The sequence below is a fragment of the Patella vulgata genome, chromosome 9, assembly GCF_932274485.2.
Source record: "Patella vulgata chromosome 9, xgPatVulg1.2, whole genome shotgun sequence".
Lineage (NCBI taxonomy): Eukaryota > Metazoa > Mollusca > Gastropoda > Patellidae > Patella > Patella vulgata.
The window spans coordinates 23,227,504-23,242,209 of NC_065887.2; the positions used below are offsets into that span (position 1 = coordinate 23,227,504).

A 14,706-nucleotide genomic window follows, 5' to 3' on the forward strand; every position below is an offset into this window, starting at 1 on the left:
TAGTTGAATTTCGATGAAGAAATGCCACGGTCCATTGAAAATTTCCGTCATATCACTCTGCATAGTGTATGGCTATCCTCAATAGTCCGATTGGTTCGGAAAAGTAGGAAATGAAATGAGATTTAACGTCCAATTGTTCTGCTCCGGGAGCCACAGTGACTAAGTGAGTAAGGCGCTGGAAGTCGCGGGTTCGCTCCCGACGTGGTTTCCCCTTGTCACGAGTGCAGGAGGGCCTGACAAGGACAACTGTCTAGTCGTTCGGATGGTACAAAAAACCGAGGTCCCGTGCATACATTGGCGTGTACAAAAAGAGCCCTTGGCAATTCAAAATAAGAGTAGGCCGTAGCGCCGCTGTCCGGGCAAAATGTCCCTCATAACACACTGAATGGCGCAAGCCCGTCATTGTTGGCCCAGTCGGAGCAAAACAGTAGGATGTTAAACTCCATTTCATTTCGGTCGGCTCCGACTGGGCTAATGAAGACTGACATACCCTATACGGTGTACTATGAGGGAAACTTTACCTGGATAGGGGCGCTACGGTCTACTCTTATATTGAATTCCAACTGTAAGGGGTCTTTTACGTGCAGGTCAATATGTAAATGGGACCTCGGTTTTTCGTCCCACCCGAACGAATACACGTTATCAATTTTCCTACTTTCCTGCACCAATCGGGCTATTGAAGATGGGCATACGCCATGCAGAGTGTTGTGACGGAAATTTTCAATGGACCGTGGCATTTCTTCATCGAAATTCAACTGTCAAGGATTATTTTATGTGCACGCCAATGTGTACACGGGAGCTTGTTTTTTGTCCCATCTACACAACTAGACAATGTGGGCTACTTTGCCAGACCCTTTGTCCTGCACTACCGACAGGGTGAAACCACGCTGCAAAATTCCGGGGAAGTTTCTTGACCAACACCAGGATCAGAGTATATCATCAGTAAATTTTGTGTGGTGCAGTCCCCCTGCACTTACTAATATATATATATATGTTGTCGGGACTGACAGAACTGTGACAGAACTGAATTCCGCGTTACTCGATTGCAATTCTGTCAATAACACAGTAATGTTCGGGGCTTTATTTCTTAATAGCAGAGGGCTGATCGACGTAAAGTTATGAATGAAAAAAGGAACACATCTGCTTGGAAAAATTAAATAAATGTTATGAATTTACAATCAAAGCCTCATCCGGCATTTTTGCACACTATATAAATCTGGCCTGATTTCTATTTAGTAATTCTCTTATTGATTAACAGTGGGGCGTTATACCCAATTTCAAATCTTATAGATTAAAACAGTGCTTGATTTTGCTTAATTAAGAGTCCCGTATGATTTCTTTTCAGAGACTTTTGGATTAGGAATTGCTGTTGTAAATGACGTGTTTCTGTTATTCCTTATTTGTAGACAGATGATAATCAACACCAACAATGATAACCTGTAAATATATAAACATTTAATTACTTTAATTATGGAACGCGGTAACATGACTTGGTAACATCTGTCCAAATAAAGAAGGAAATGTAAGGACGGAGAGAATCATCTCTATATACAGCTCTGCTGTGGGCCATACTATATACCGGAAAACACCGTAAAAACAACCGGAAAACAACCGGAAAACACCATTTTATACTGAATACCGGAAAACACCGGAAAAACACTAAATACCGGAAAACATCTTAAATAGGTAACCCGGAGCCTGGTCCTCTGTGTGCGGTTTTGGATCAAGTGAGCCCCGATGAAGGATGGTCAAGGTCATTACGATGTTCGTTTTACAAATAGCCCCTCCCCCCCACGACAAAAAAAAAAAAAAAAAAATCCGATTTTTTTTCTCCAAAATTTTGTTGATACCTATTGTTTTGAATGTTTTAAAAGACGCAATCAGTCTACCTCCATCATTGGCCATATTTTATTTTGTATTTTAATTTTAGTTTTCAGTAAATTTCAGTAGATTTCAGTGTTTCAGTATTTCAGTAGATTAAACACTGCCCTCCGAGGGTACGAATTAGTGGAAGGTACGACTAGGCCAACTCCTCCCTAGGTAACAACAAATCGCATCATAAAACAGCAAGTATCAGCAAAAGCGAGTTAATAAATCTCTGAATAGTTCGAGTTGAAGTTCCAGGTTTAACCGCTATGTGTCCTAATCACCAAACGAAATGGATGCCACGCAATTCTCGGACAGGCTGTAATCTGAAAAGTGTCTATCCTTTCCAAGAGCTAACCATCTCGTTGGAAGGGCTAAAAATCTACTTGTTTCTGAGCTTACTTTCATTCCAGGAACAAATATAATCACTTGAACCATAATAATATTCAACATATTCCATCATATTCCGAGGGCCGCACACAGGATTTTTTTCTGGATTACTTTTCGAGCTTTTTTCCCCAACTTGTTGACCAGTTTTCCTTGAGAAAACCCCAACTTTCGCCCAATTGTCCATGAGAAAACTACATATTCTATCTTACTGCATTGACGGGAAGTGGTAAGCTGGACGTCTGTGAAAAGGGTTGATCGATAAATTTTCAAGGCAGCAATTGTTGTTTTTGTTTGTGAAATAGAGGACTCTAGCCGATGAGGCTACTTTCCCCCGAGAACCTCAGGCAACCAATTTGTTTTATGTACTACTATCGTAATAAAACATTACACATGTACTATGTTAACCACGTCCTGGTGGCTGAAGACTTACACCGAATGCGTATTCGGAAAAAAATGTCCCCGAGAAAATGTTTTTTTTCAGACAATCGATATTCGAGATGTCTTCTGTTGCACAAATTATGCTGCACTGTGTAAGAACTTGCATCCTTTGGTCTGAAGATTGTAGATGGAAAAGTATCATTTGCACTATTTCAAAGTAAACCTGCATTTTCGTATATCATCCCGTAATTTGTGATTAATGACAATGACTGTGGAAATAATATGGGTTGAGGAACAGAAGATCTATGTTCGTCTCGTGACTGGACAATTCCACCCCCGTCGCACCCTGACGATGATCCCTCCCGGAGCGGCGCGGCGCGCTCTCTAAAAAAATCTCGGGCACAGTTTACTCTTCTAAGTTTTCCGGTAGCTATTTATTACCCGGAGTTTGGTCCTCGTGTATGGTTTTGGACCAGGTGAGCGCTGATGAAATAAGTTCATTAACATATAAGCGAGCGATCGCCTACGGTCAGAGAAAAATTTCTTTTCAGATTTTTTTTAACAATTTCTTCTCCCAAATTTCTCTCAAAAAAAAAAATTCCAGTATTTTTTCCAGTATTTTTCTCTGTAAAATTATTTTCTACGGAATGTTTTTCTTGTAAAACCAATTTTTTTTTTGTGACAGAAAATTTTTTTCGTCAAAAATAATTTGAAGAAAAAAAATCGGAATTTTTTTTGGGGGGTGGGGGGCTATTTGTAAAACGAACATCGTAATGACCTTGACCATTCTTCATCGGCGCCCACTTGGTCCAAAACCGCACACAGAGGACCAGGCTCCGGGTTACCTATTTAGGGTGTTTTCCGGTATTTAGTGTTTTTCCGGTGTTTTCCGGTATTCAGTATAAAATGGTGTTTTCCGGTTGTTTTCCGGTGTTTTCCGGTATATAGTATTGCCGCTCTGCTGTGACGACTTGAAATGAATCTTGCATTCTTGTTTATTACGGTTTTAACGTCTAATACATTATTGATGATATTATGGACAATCAAGATTACTTACATATGAACAAAAAAAGAATGCGAAAAGAAATAAAAAAATATGGCAGTCGAAAAAGTCTGGTCCACGAAACTGAAATTTTGATACTATGAATTTTGGTATAAGTTGTCTGTTCTTAATGAAATCTAATTTGAACTATTGTGATTACCAAAGAGATTGGGTGATAGTTCGGGTCAATTTATTTTAAATGTACTCCTTGTCCTATATCTCATTGAAATCACAAAATTATTAAGTTTGTTCTAGAGAGTTAACTATTTGCTTTGAGAGGTACAAGGTCACAGCTTATATATTTCTGAATTTCAAGTTAACAATTGTAATGTTAAATATAATATACTTACATTATACATGAAAGTATTATGATAATAAGCCACTCTCTGTGGTTATGTTTACACGGGGGTGGAGTCGGGCCAGGAGACTTTGTGCAGCTGTATATACTTGTTAAAATCATCACCTAAACACACAAATAAATAAATGTAACTGGATGATCCATATATCCATATATTAATAATAATTATTTATATACGCTCACATTTTCTTGTGATATCTAACAGATCACAATGGTTCCATATATATAAAGTGTCGTCTGAAAGGAATTCACCACTTATATAAGTTTTAATAACAAATTGCTCATTATCATGATAAATGTGATGAACACAGTTCATATGATGAACAGGAATTCAGCACTTCTATAAGTTTTAATAATAAATTGCTCATTATCATGATAAATGTGATGAACACAGTTCACATGCCATATAATGAACACAGTTCACATGCCATATGATGAACACAGTTTACTAGACCATGACACTGGCCCATCCGATAATCGTTAACTGTCACTGGATTAGGAAACTGGCGTATCGCGGTGACCCCCTCTAGTGATGTCACAATTTTTATCCCATTTTGATGAAACTTAAACCGTATGTTTATAAACCAAGATCTCGGTTCCGTCAATATTCGCACAAATCGGACTGTAACTTCCTGTATTATGGCCCTTGGTTGTACGAAAAATCGCGTTTTTAGCTTGTGGTCCCTCTGGAGGTCACAATTTTTATTCGATTTTAGAAACCGTTCAAATATATCACCGTTGTTTGGGTTCGAATTTCGTGAAAATCAGTCCGAAACTGCCAAACAAAATGGCCGCTCTCTGTAATCAAACAGTGTAAAAGTATGTAATACCAAGATTGTGGCCCCTCTAGAGGTCACAATTTTTATCCGATGTTGATGAAACCTAAAATTTATGTTTATATTCCAAAGATGACAGTTCCTTTCGATATTGGCGCATATCACACGTTAACTTCATGGATTATGGCACCTGGTTGTAAGAAAAATCGCGTTTTTAGCTTGCGGAGCCTCTAGAGGTCACAATTTTTATCTGATTTTGATGAAACTTAAAACATGTCGGACTGTAAAATCTTGGATTATGATTCCTGATTCCTGATTGTATGCCTCTTGCAAAATGTGGGCGTATCTTGCATGCCAACCGCTTGTTTTATGAAACAATTAAAAATGAAATAAAATGGGGTTTAATATCCTACGTATACGTCATACGGCGTTTCCGTATACTCTTCGATGAATTCCAACTGGCATCTGAATTTACGAGCACACCTACGTGTACACGGAACGACTGTCAAGGGGAAACCACTCTGTAAAATCCCTATGAAGTTTCTCGGACAATACAGGGATCGAACCCGGGACCTCCTGGTTAGTGAGCCAACGTCTTACTCACTGAACCAATGTAAGAGGTAACTAAAGTGACTAAATAAATGTTTTATGTAATAAATATTATTAACGTGACATCATTTAAAGCATTTAAATTTAATGTCTATAAATCTCTTTTATTAGAATGACATCAATTTAAGCATTTACATTTAAAGTCAATAAATATAGAATGACCAAGTAGTATATTAGTACATAGAAAGATATAAATATTTAATGTCGGCTCAAAACATACTGGTTTATTGTGAGGCTAATATATGGTATTATATAGTTTTAAGAGGACGGAGAAGAAACGTAGTAAATTATACTAACATAAATAGCGCTGCCAGCGGGAAATTCTCCTTTAACATCCAGTTTACCCTCTTCACCTTTGTCACATCTTAAATAAACCCGTAATGTTCTGAAAAATATAAAATAAAAGCAGCTGAATCGTTTACCTCTCTGCATTCTATCTATAAAAGTTTTTTTTGTTTTTTTTTCGGAAATCGACATAAAATAATGGCAAATGCCCTACATATATTTCATGCCACATAAATGTTAGTGAGATATTGATGCAATAGTCGTAGTTTTGATGTGAAAATTATAAAACTGTGAACCTTTGATAATCACTAACAAAAATAACAATAGACATCAAACAGGTTAGAGTACGATTCTGACATTTCTGATTAATCTGTACGATGGGTAGGCCTATATAACGCTTATATTACAAAACATAATTATTTTTAACCCAGATTTGTAAATGAAACTGGATAAATGTTGTTTGTGAAAAGTCCACCAGGCAGAGCGTTATATTTATTATGTTAGTAGAATTTACTAAATTCTTTCTCCCATTTAAAGGGGAAGACCAACGGCAACGATTTTCAACAAGGTTTCCATAAATCTCAAATATACGGCCCTCATGTTGTTACAATATATTACTTAATGTCTCGCTCTCGGCCATTAAACAATACATAATCCCCTCTGTAACACAAGCAAAAAAGTTTTTGTAATCGAGGAAATGAAAGAAAAAGAAAAGATAGGTCGTTTACGTCGATATTATGTGCCAAAATGCACTATATTATATGTCTCAGGTGCCCATAAGACATGTTAAAAAACAATGTCAGCAAACACAAAGACATCGAAGCAGACGATGTACATGTCACTTGCAAGCTGTTAAACCAACCACGTGATGTAAACAATTAGCCATGTGGCGCGAATTGGGCCACAGCGTACTGTTCAGTATATGAGTGTACTAAACAATTTGTGTTTATATTTATCCTAATAAACAACCCATTTGATCAGATGTTTGGTCAAAGGACGACGCGTAACAAAAAAGAACAGTAAACTTTTGCCAAATCTGTATGCTTACTATAGAGAAATGAAATGAAATGGGGTTTAACGTCCTACTGTTCTGATCCGACTGGGCTAATAAAGACGGGCATGCGCCATCCGAACGACTAGACAACTTACTATAGAGACCAGTGAGAGAGTTGAACCAACTACGTCACTTCCGGTTTTAATAAAAATTAATTTCTCGCTTACAAATACATTTTGCTTGTTTTACAGGGGGATTATATTTGAATATATATTTAAGATTTATGGAAACCTTGTTGAAAATCACTGGTCTTCCCTTTTAACAGAGTGTGCGCGGGGATAAGTCGCCTTAGGTAATAAGGTCCGTCATTAAGTCAAGTGGTGTGATTACGATCCAATGATTGTTACCCTAACCTTGTGTGTTTCCCCCCGAGTGCAAGCGAGGTTTTTGAAACTGGAATGATTTTATTTGCGTTGAGTGAACGAAGATATCTCTGTCTGTCTGCCTGTCTGTCTGTCTCTCTCTGTCTCTCAACTGACCTTTTAACATCTGTTGTGGCATCATATTCAATATATAGTCCATTGGTGGCATCTACTGTAAACGCGGCGCTATCTTGAGTTCCTATACTATAATAATTAGTCATATCGGTTTCACATCCCTGAAAAAAATTAAAAGTGTACACGTGTATTTAATTTTTTATTGTTTTTCAATTTAGATTAATTTTATCATTATATAATCAACAAACTATAGTTCTCTATCTTAATTTTTGACAGTAATAAAAGATAAATTCTTTTTGACCATATGACAATTTGTCAGTATAGCTGTTTTCACGATTAGATATACGCGCCACGAAAATCCACCTCTTGCTGTACAAGTTCTTTCCGTCATGTTTATATTTCAGGTTCTCCATATTCTTTGATATCTATGCTCAATTACATATGCCATTATTAAAGTCCCGTCAGTTGAATATTATTTCCATTAGAGATAGTACAATTTTTTTTAAAGGCTAGGTGGAAATTTATTTCAGTTTCATTTTCCCACTGTGCCTACATGCGAAACATACGATCAATAATATATTAACATTGGCTTTAAAGACGTAATATTATTAAAGATGCCTTCCAACCTACAAACCGTGTGATTTGATGATATATTTGGACTAAAAACGTATTCAAACTATTTTATCTATCAAAAGTTTACTTCGAATCTCAATAAAAACATTTTAATCAAAACAAAATTACTCTTATCAACTTGAATCGCCCTAGTTATCTCGTGACTTGATTAATGGAGAATTTATTATCAGCTGGTATTTTTCGTTATAAATATCGACTCCTAAGTAAATTCCAGGATTATCCTCTGCCAACGTCCAGAGTCTACTGGACGTTTAATTCTCTCAATGTCCGCACAACTGTTAACCATTAGACCTACACATAAGAAGTTCGAATTACGTCACTTAAGCAGGCACGTAAACTAACAGCCTGTCGTTTAGGGACACCCATACATTTTTGTTTTGTGCGCGCCCATGGGTGTTTTTCGGGGAATCAAATATTTTCTAGTGAGATTGGTGTCTCTACTTTCCAAATAATATTATTATACCAAAATTGTCGTACTTTTATTTGAAACAACTACCCGGTACATACATTCGTCGGAATGTATCTTAACCTCCCACTAAACAGATTAACATATAAAATTCATCAAAATGAACAATTTTATAGTTGATTTTAAATAAAATAAGTCTAATTATTTTAAGTTTTCAACCCAGGCAAAACAAAATCAAAAGGGCTGGTATTAAAGAAATTCTGGTCTAACAGTCATTCGGATCGATCAATTCTTACTTTAGTTATGGCCATTTAAAGTTTACATTATTCCTATTGATTACACACCGCCATCTTTATAGTGCTACAAATTCTGCTATCTTTTTCGTTTAAGCCAACTCATGTTTTAATAACCCTAAAGTTGTATAGAATTTTTTAAAATCTGGGCCAGAGGTGGGTCAATAATCTGGTTTATGTCATTAAAAGAAAACTTACAGAAACTGCTGTACATCCACTTTCCGTGAATGAATAACACGGATTATAAGAAAAATAATAACTTTCCGCTTCATTTAAAACATCTTTAAACCTATAAAACATCAGCAATTAATATATAAGTAGCTCTTAAAAAACTTTTTCAACATCAGTTTAAAAAGAAAGAAATATACATAAAACATTAATATAAACATAATTATGTTCAAACCAAGAAAACACCAATATTTAACATGAACCAAAACCTGGCAGTAAATGTTTATTCAACCATCTTCTACGATTGTAGTCCAAAAAATCATGCAGAAATTAAGAAAAGGGATAGAGAAAATTGCTATATTTAGACGAACTACAAACCGAGATAGTACCGAGCAATCACCCAAGCAGAGTTGTCTTCCCTTGCAGTTCACACTATTCGAACGCTGAATAGCGAGACTTGTTTTGAAGAATGGGTACCGAAATGGTGAAATTTAATTGTGGTCTGCCTCCTAAAGAATTCCTCGATTCCTCTATGAATATGGTGATAACTTGATATACTCGTCTACTGTACAGCATAACACAGATCAATGGCAACAGATCACCAATTATTTCCCCATTTACTAATAATTATATTATCATATCCTAGACCGACTCTAACTATTTCCCAAATCTTCGTGGGGTTGAACGCTGTCTACCACAGATGGAGCCACACTGATCAGTAGTGAATATTCGCTAGGCCGCTACAATCACTTGTAGGGATGCCATCGGTGCGGCTTAATGAATCCCCAATATTAAATTTTTCCTTCTGCAAATTAAATTCTAGAACAATTTTTTTTTTAAGTATTACAAAAATAAATAAAGGTGTTTGAAGTATATGCAGGTTAAAAATATAGAACCATTTAGTGTAAATGGGTATGTAAAATGAGTAAAAGCACTATTCTGCCGCCGGACCAGATAACGTCTTAATCTTATGTCAATGATTGACGCCCCGTGATGTGACGTCACATGTTGAAAGCAGTCATAAGAAGACTTTTCGCAATATTTCTATTCGTGAGAGAAAAGCGAGATTTCAAGACGTATAGTTTAATTTTGTTCAAATTAGTTCTACACTAGTACACTACACAGTTTACACATTTAGAGAAATACACTAAAAAAGTAATTATGGATATGAAATTCACTGAACATAATAATGCAGGTATTGTCACTTGCATAAATGAATACTGTGTCCTTCACATCATAATTGTCCTTGTTTAATTTGCTTTTCTCGGTGAATTCATGTAGGAAAGTTCACCTTCACTGTTTAGTTCAGTTTATTTATAACTTTTACACGAGGAAGTTTTCTAGAAAATGCACCGGAAGTTGTAATACTAAAAGGGAGATAAACTGTGGATAATTTGTGGACAAACCACAGCGATAATCAATAAGCTACAAGGCCTTAAAGAGAGTAAACACGAACAACCTCTGTGATACAAATTGAGATGGAGCAGCATGTGGCAACACATCTTGTCCTAACGTAGGTATGAGGTTCACAAACTTTGAGTAGCATACAAGCAAATTTGCAACTTAACCAACCTCTTATCTCTCGTTTCTTTCCGCCTCAAAATCATGAATATTCACCAAAACCTGGCAGAAGAAGTATCTTCAAACCACCTTTTCGATTCTACACCAATAGTAAAAACAGTTCGCCATGTATAAGGGGGAAATAGAAAGGGAGAGAAGGATTAAACTAACCTTGGTCCTTCCTATGTTAATTAGAAATAATTTGTGAGCTGTGTCCATATTGTATTTAGCAACAGATCGAGATTACTTACTTTGCAGTGAAGTCAGTGGACGCCAAGGGAGACAAATCTATGACACCTTCTGAATTCCTACATGAACATGATGTTAATTTAATACATTCGTCTACGTGTTCTGCATCAACAGTTACATAGAATAACATGAAAAGTAAAATCTTCACCCATGAACATGTAACAACCATTTTGATATTAGTTGATAATAATTGTTATCTAATATGCACATAATATTTATTACATAAGTATTACATGTCATGCGTTATCAAATTCCAGAATACACCACGCGTTATCTTGTAATGATTCAATCCAGTAATTTTAATACGGTTGTTGGGAAGGTAAGGTGACTGCTTATAAAAGATCAACATACCATTAGCCCCCTAGTTTGACAAACCCCGATCCCACCCCATCGTCACCTCGGGAATCTAAAAATATATATTCTCGTTGACCTAATTCAAAAAGATGCCCATACAAGTTCCCACACCCCCTTAATCTTTATTATCATTTACAAAATACAAAGTCTGTTTTACTACGTAGTTAGTAATAAAATATGTAATACACATTTGATCATAAACAAGGCGTTATCTTATAAAGTGCACCTGATTTTACCTACAGGGATGAATCGAGAAATTTTGTTTGATTAGTTGCAGTAGCATATTTATCAGCGTATCTGCTGAAATCAAACGCCAAATGTGGGAACAAGTCGCGGAACCTCGAGTCCGAGTCGAGTCCCAAGTTGCCGCATCCCGAGTCCGAGGCGAGTCCCAACTCGCTGACATTAGAACCAAGTCGAGTCGAGTCCCAAGTCTTCACAAAGCCAGTGTTCGGTTCAAATCGCCAGTTCATCAAATGAGTTTGCAATTCATGGCGAATAAGACAAGTTAGAGTTATGCATCCTCGCCGTGAATCGAGTCTTAAGCTTTTTCAAGTCGCGAGTCGTCACGATTGTCCCGAGTCGCAATAAATATTTCAAAAGACTATATGGTACTATTATTACTATACATGTAGATGAAATGGAGGTTTATCAATATGATTCTTTGGAACAACAGATATCCACTTCGAACCACTTCGCCCATTACACATTCAAACGAAGACAGCAAAGCATATAGCCATATGTGACCAACAAGGGAATATATTTTATAGATATGCATATTTTACACACCATATCCAGAATTAGCCGAACGCTCGTGTCGGTGGTTAGTATGACCTGTAAACATTGCCAATTGGAATCGATGCAGATCTCTACTAGAATAGATCTCATTTGTTTAAGACATTCGAGGGAATACCCGTCTATCGAAGGAACAGTTTTATAAGCAATGAAATGGCGACACGTTCATAAAAACGGATAATGTAAATGATCATAAAGACACACACACATATATATATTTGATTTATTTGACTTGTAACTGTTGTGAAGCCGTAAAACCACATAACAAGGTTTGCATCAACATTTTGGTATATTATTGTATATAATTTGTTTGTTGTGACTGCATGACAGTTTTTACGCTACAATTATTTCCAGACGATGGAAATAAAAAAGGAATTCAACCGTACAATCTCTTACAATAGTCTAATTTTGTATAACGGTCCCAGTCTGTAACTTATCACTATTTCGGTAAGGAAATAAAATAGTAATTCAACCATATAATCTCTTATAAAATAATAATCTTTATTTTGTATAACAATCTAATTTATCACTATTTCGGTACGTATTTTGATAATAAAATTTATGTAGAATATTTGTATCTGGATGTAAGTTGGTATGTCTAGAAATCATCAAACCAATTCCCATTAATAAAAGTAGTATCACCAGCATCACCATTACCCTATAATTATAACCATATAATTATAATCATATTATAATTCATCACTATTACCATATACTTATAATCATATTATAATTCATCACTATTACCCTATAATTATAATCATTTTTAGTTTTTTATCTACTCTTTGATATAGGTAAAAACAAAGTATTGAATGGGTTGATAGAGTAGTCTGTATACGAATACATGTTTATTCGTATAAGACTAACCGAGAGTCCTTATGTTTACTAATTTGAGTTTCAATTTTGGTGTACTGTGAACATTGAAACACAAAATCGGTTATATCTTTATGATTAATGATTGATTTTTTATATAGAGCGATTAAGCGGAAGTCAGAATGTTTACTAAATTTGCTTTCAATTTTGACTGACTGTGATGATTATCATGACATTTGCTCTATCTTTACTTATAAAACAAAAGATAGATTGCCATTCCAAAAATCAAAATATATGTAATCCAATGAAATTGGCACAATTTTAAGACTGTAGACAATTGAACCCCTACAAAATATTCTCTTTGTATGCATACATTTATAGCAGATTTTCTGTCTGCATAACATGTGGATATTTGGGGACGACACACGACAGTAGCCATTAGGCGCTGTACTTACTACTATTAAACACACTGATTATTTGCTTAATGCATGATACGAATTGAAAAAGATATGAGGTAACTTTGCCAAATACTTACACAATACATGTAAATATCAATGTTACAGTATTGATTGTTCTGTCGTTTGATGATGGCATCGATGGTATTAAATGCGTAGACAACGACCGCCCTTCTTTTCGATTCTCCATCAGACTCTCAACTGGCATAAAGTGAAGACTTTGTGATCCTGGCACAGGGCATCCATATCTACTAATAAGTTCAAAATGCTGAAATTAAAAAGAAAAAATATTTTATTGTTTATGATTGCAAAATATAAGATAAAGGACCATTAGCTAAACGACCAGGTCGGTATTTCAAGACGATATGACTCCACTAGACCACCAACGGAAATGCAACATTTGCTTTCTCATTGACAGGTATTCAATAAATATATGCTTTTTTTTTTTAGTTTTAACACGGATGAAAGGCATTTGAATTTTGTTATGGACCCGAAAGTTGATACCCTGTACCCACATTTCCAGCCCTCACCTACTTGGTCCACCCTTGAATAAAAGCCAGTTTTATCCAAACAGATTGCTGATATCGGGACATATAATAAATTTTAACAGAAATAAAAAAAAAAAAATTCAAACTATCTGCTCATGGTAATTTAATTATCAATTGCGATACTATAGGTATGGTGGTGTTTTATTGGTATGATATCATACTATAGGCATGGTGGTGTTTTATTGGTATGATATCATACTATAGGTATGGTGGTGTTTTATTGGTATGATAATTGTAGGTATGGTGGTCTTTTATTAGTATGATCTCATATTATAGGTATATATGGTGGTGTTTTATTGGTATGATGCAGTATGGTGGTGTGTTATTGATATGATATAGGTATGGTGGCGTGTTATTGGTATGATATCATATTACAGTATGGTGGTGTGATATTGGTATGATATATTTATGTATGGTAGTGTTTTATTGGTATCATATATTGTATGTATGGTAGTGTTACATTGGTATATAATATTATAGGTATGGTAGTGTTTTATTTGTATCATATCATAGGTATGGTAGTATTTTGTTGTTATACACATAACAACATAAATATCATCATTTTATTATCTACAACGCATGGGCCATAGAAAAATGTCACGTGATTAATTGGTTTACTTTACTTTAGTTCTGATCGTGACAAGTCTTAGAGTATACCTTCTATACTTACATAAAACGTTGGTGGAGATTCTGAAATAAACTGTAATCTTCCTTCTACTGTTTGGTCGCATACTATCTTTATATCAGACGTCCTGTCAATAATAATATTTATTAATATTATAAAGATTAGGGAGATCCGCGCTGCTGATAACAGAAACACGTACACATTGTCAGTAATTCTATCAAATCAACTGAATAGGCCCTGATACTCATTAAAGGGTCTTTATTATGTTACACAATACCTTGAACAGCAGTTCATTTGTTCAGGGTATATATTAATCTTCAACACGAAGAAAGATTCGTCGTTAAAGTCCATGGAAGAAAAAAACCGAATAAGTTTGTCACGGTGTACACGATGTTTACGAAGAGTTTCTAACGTCAGTCAGAAGAATGGTGTCTCAAAGATTTCTCTCTTTAAACCAGCTAGATCTAATTCTTAAGGCCAACTCAAGATTTCGTTATGGTCGCTGAGATTTAAATAAGGTTCGAACACGTGATTGCTGTCGTGATTCTAGGTTAGGGTTAGGATAACCTTAGGCTAGCTTAGATTGGGTTCTTTCGTACTTAACAAGTACAA

At 35.6% G+C, this 14,706-nt stretch overlaps 2 long non-coding RNA genes across 4 annotated transcripts; both read right to left on the bottom strand.

The window, feature by feature from the left end:
• Nucleotides 1–824: 824 nt before the first annotated feature.
• Nucleotides 825–10,657, bottom strand: LOC126832263 (uncharacterized). Of its 3 annotated transcripts, none has more exons than XR_008789359.1 (6): nt 10,507–10,657; nt 8,726–8,816; nt 7,238–7,356; nt 5,717–5,804; nt 4,027–4,139; nt 825–1,437 (listed from the first exon to the last, which is right to left on the bottom strand). It is a non-coding gene; the product is annotated as an uncharacterized LOC126832263 (long non-coding RNA). The 3 variants fall into 3 exon arrangements; XR_008789360.1 differs by lacking the exon at nt 10,507–10,657 and adding an exon at nt 9,085–10,030; XR_008789358.1 differs by lacking the exon at nt 10,507–10,657 and adding an exon at nt 9,074–10,030.
• Nucleotides 10,658–12,149: 1,492 nt separating this feature from the next.
• On the bottom strand, nt 12,150–14,220 carry LOC126832266 (uncharacterized). Its single transcript, XR_007684639.2, has 3 exons — nt 14,140–14,220; nt 13,002–13,189; nt 12,150–12,311 (listed from the first exon to the last, which is right to left on the bottom strand). It is a non-coding gene; the product is annotated as an uncharacterized LOC126832266 (long non-coding RNA).
• Nucleotides 14,221–14,706: the final 486 nt, after the last annotated feature.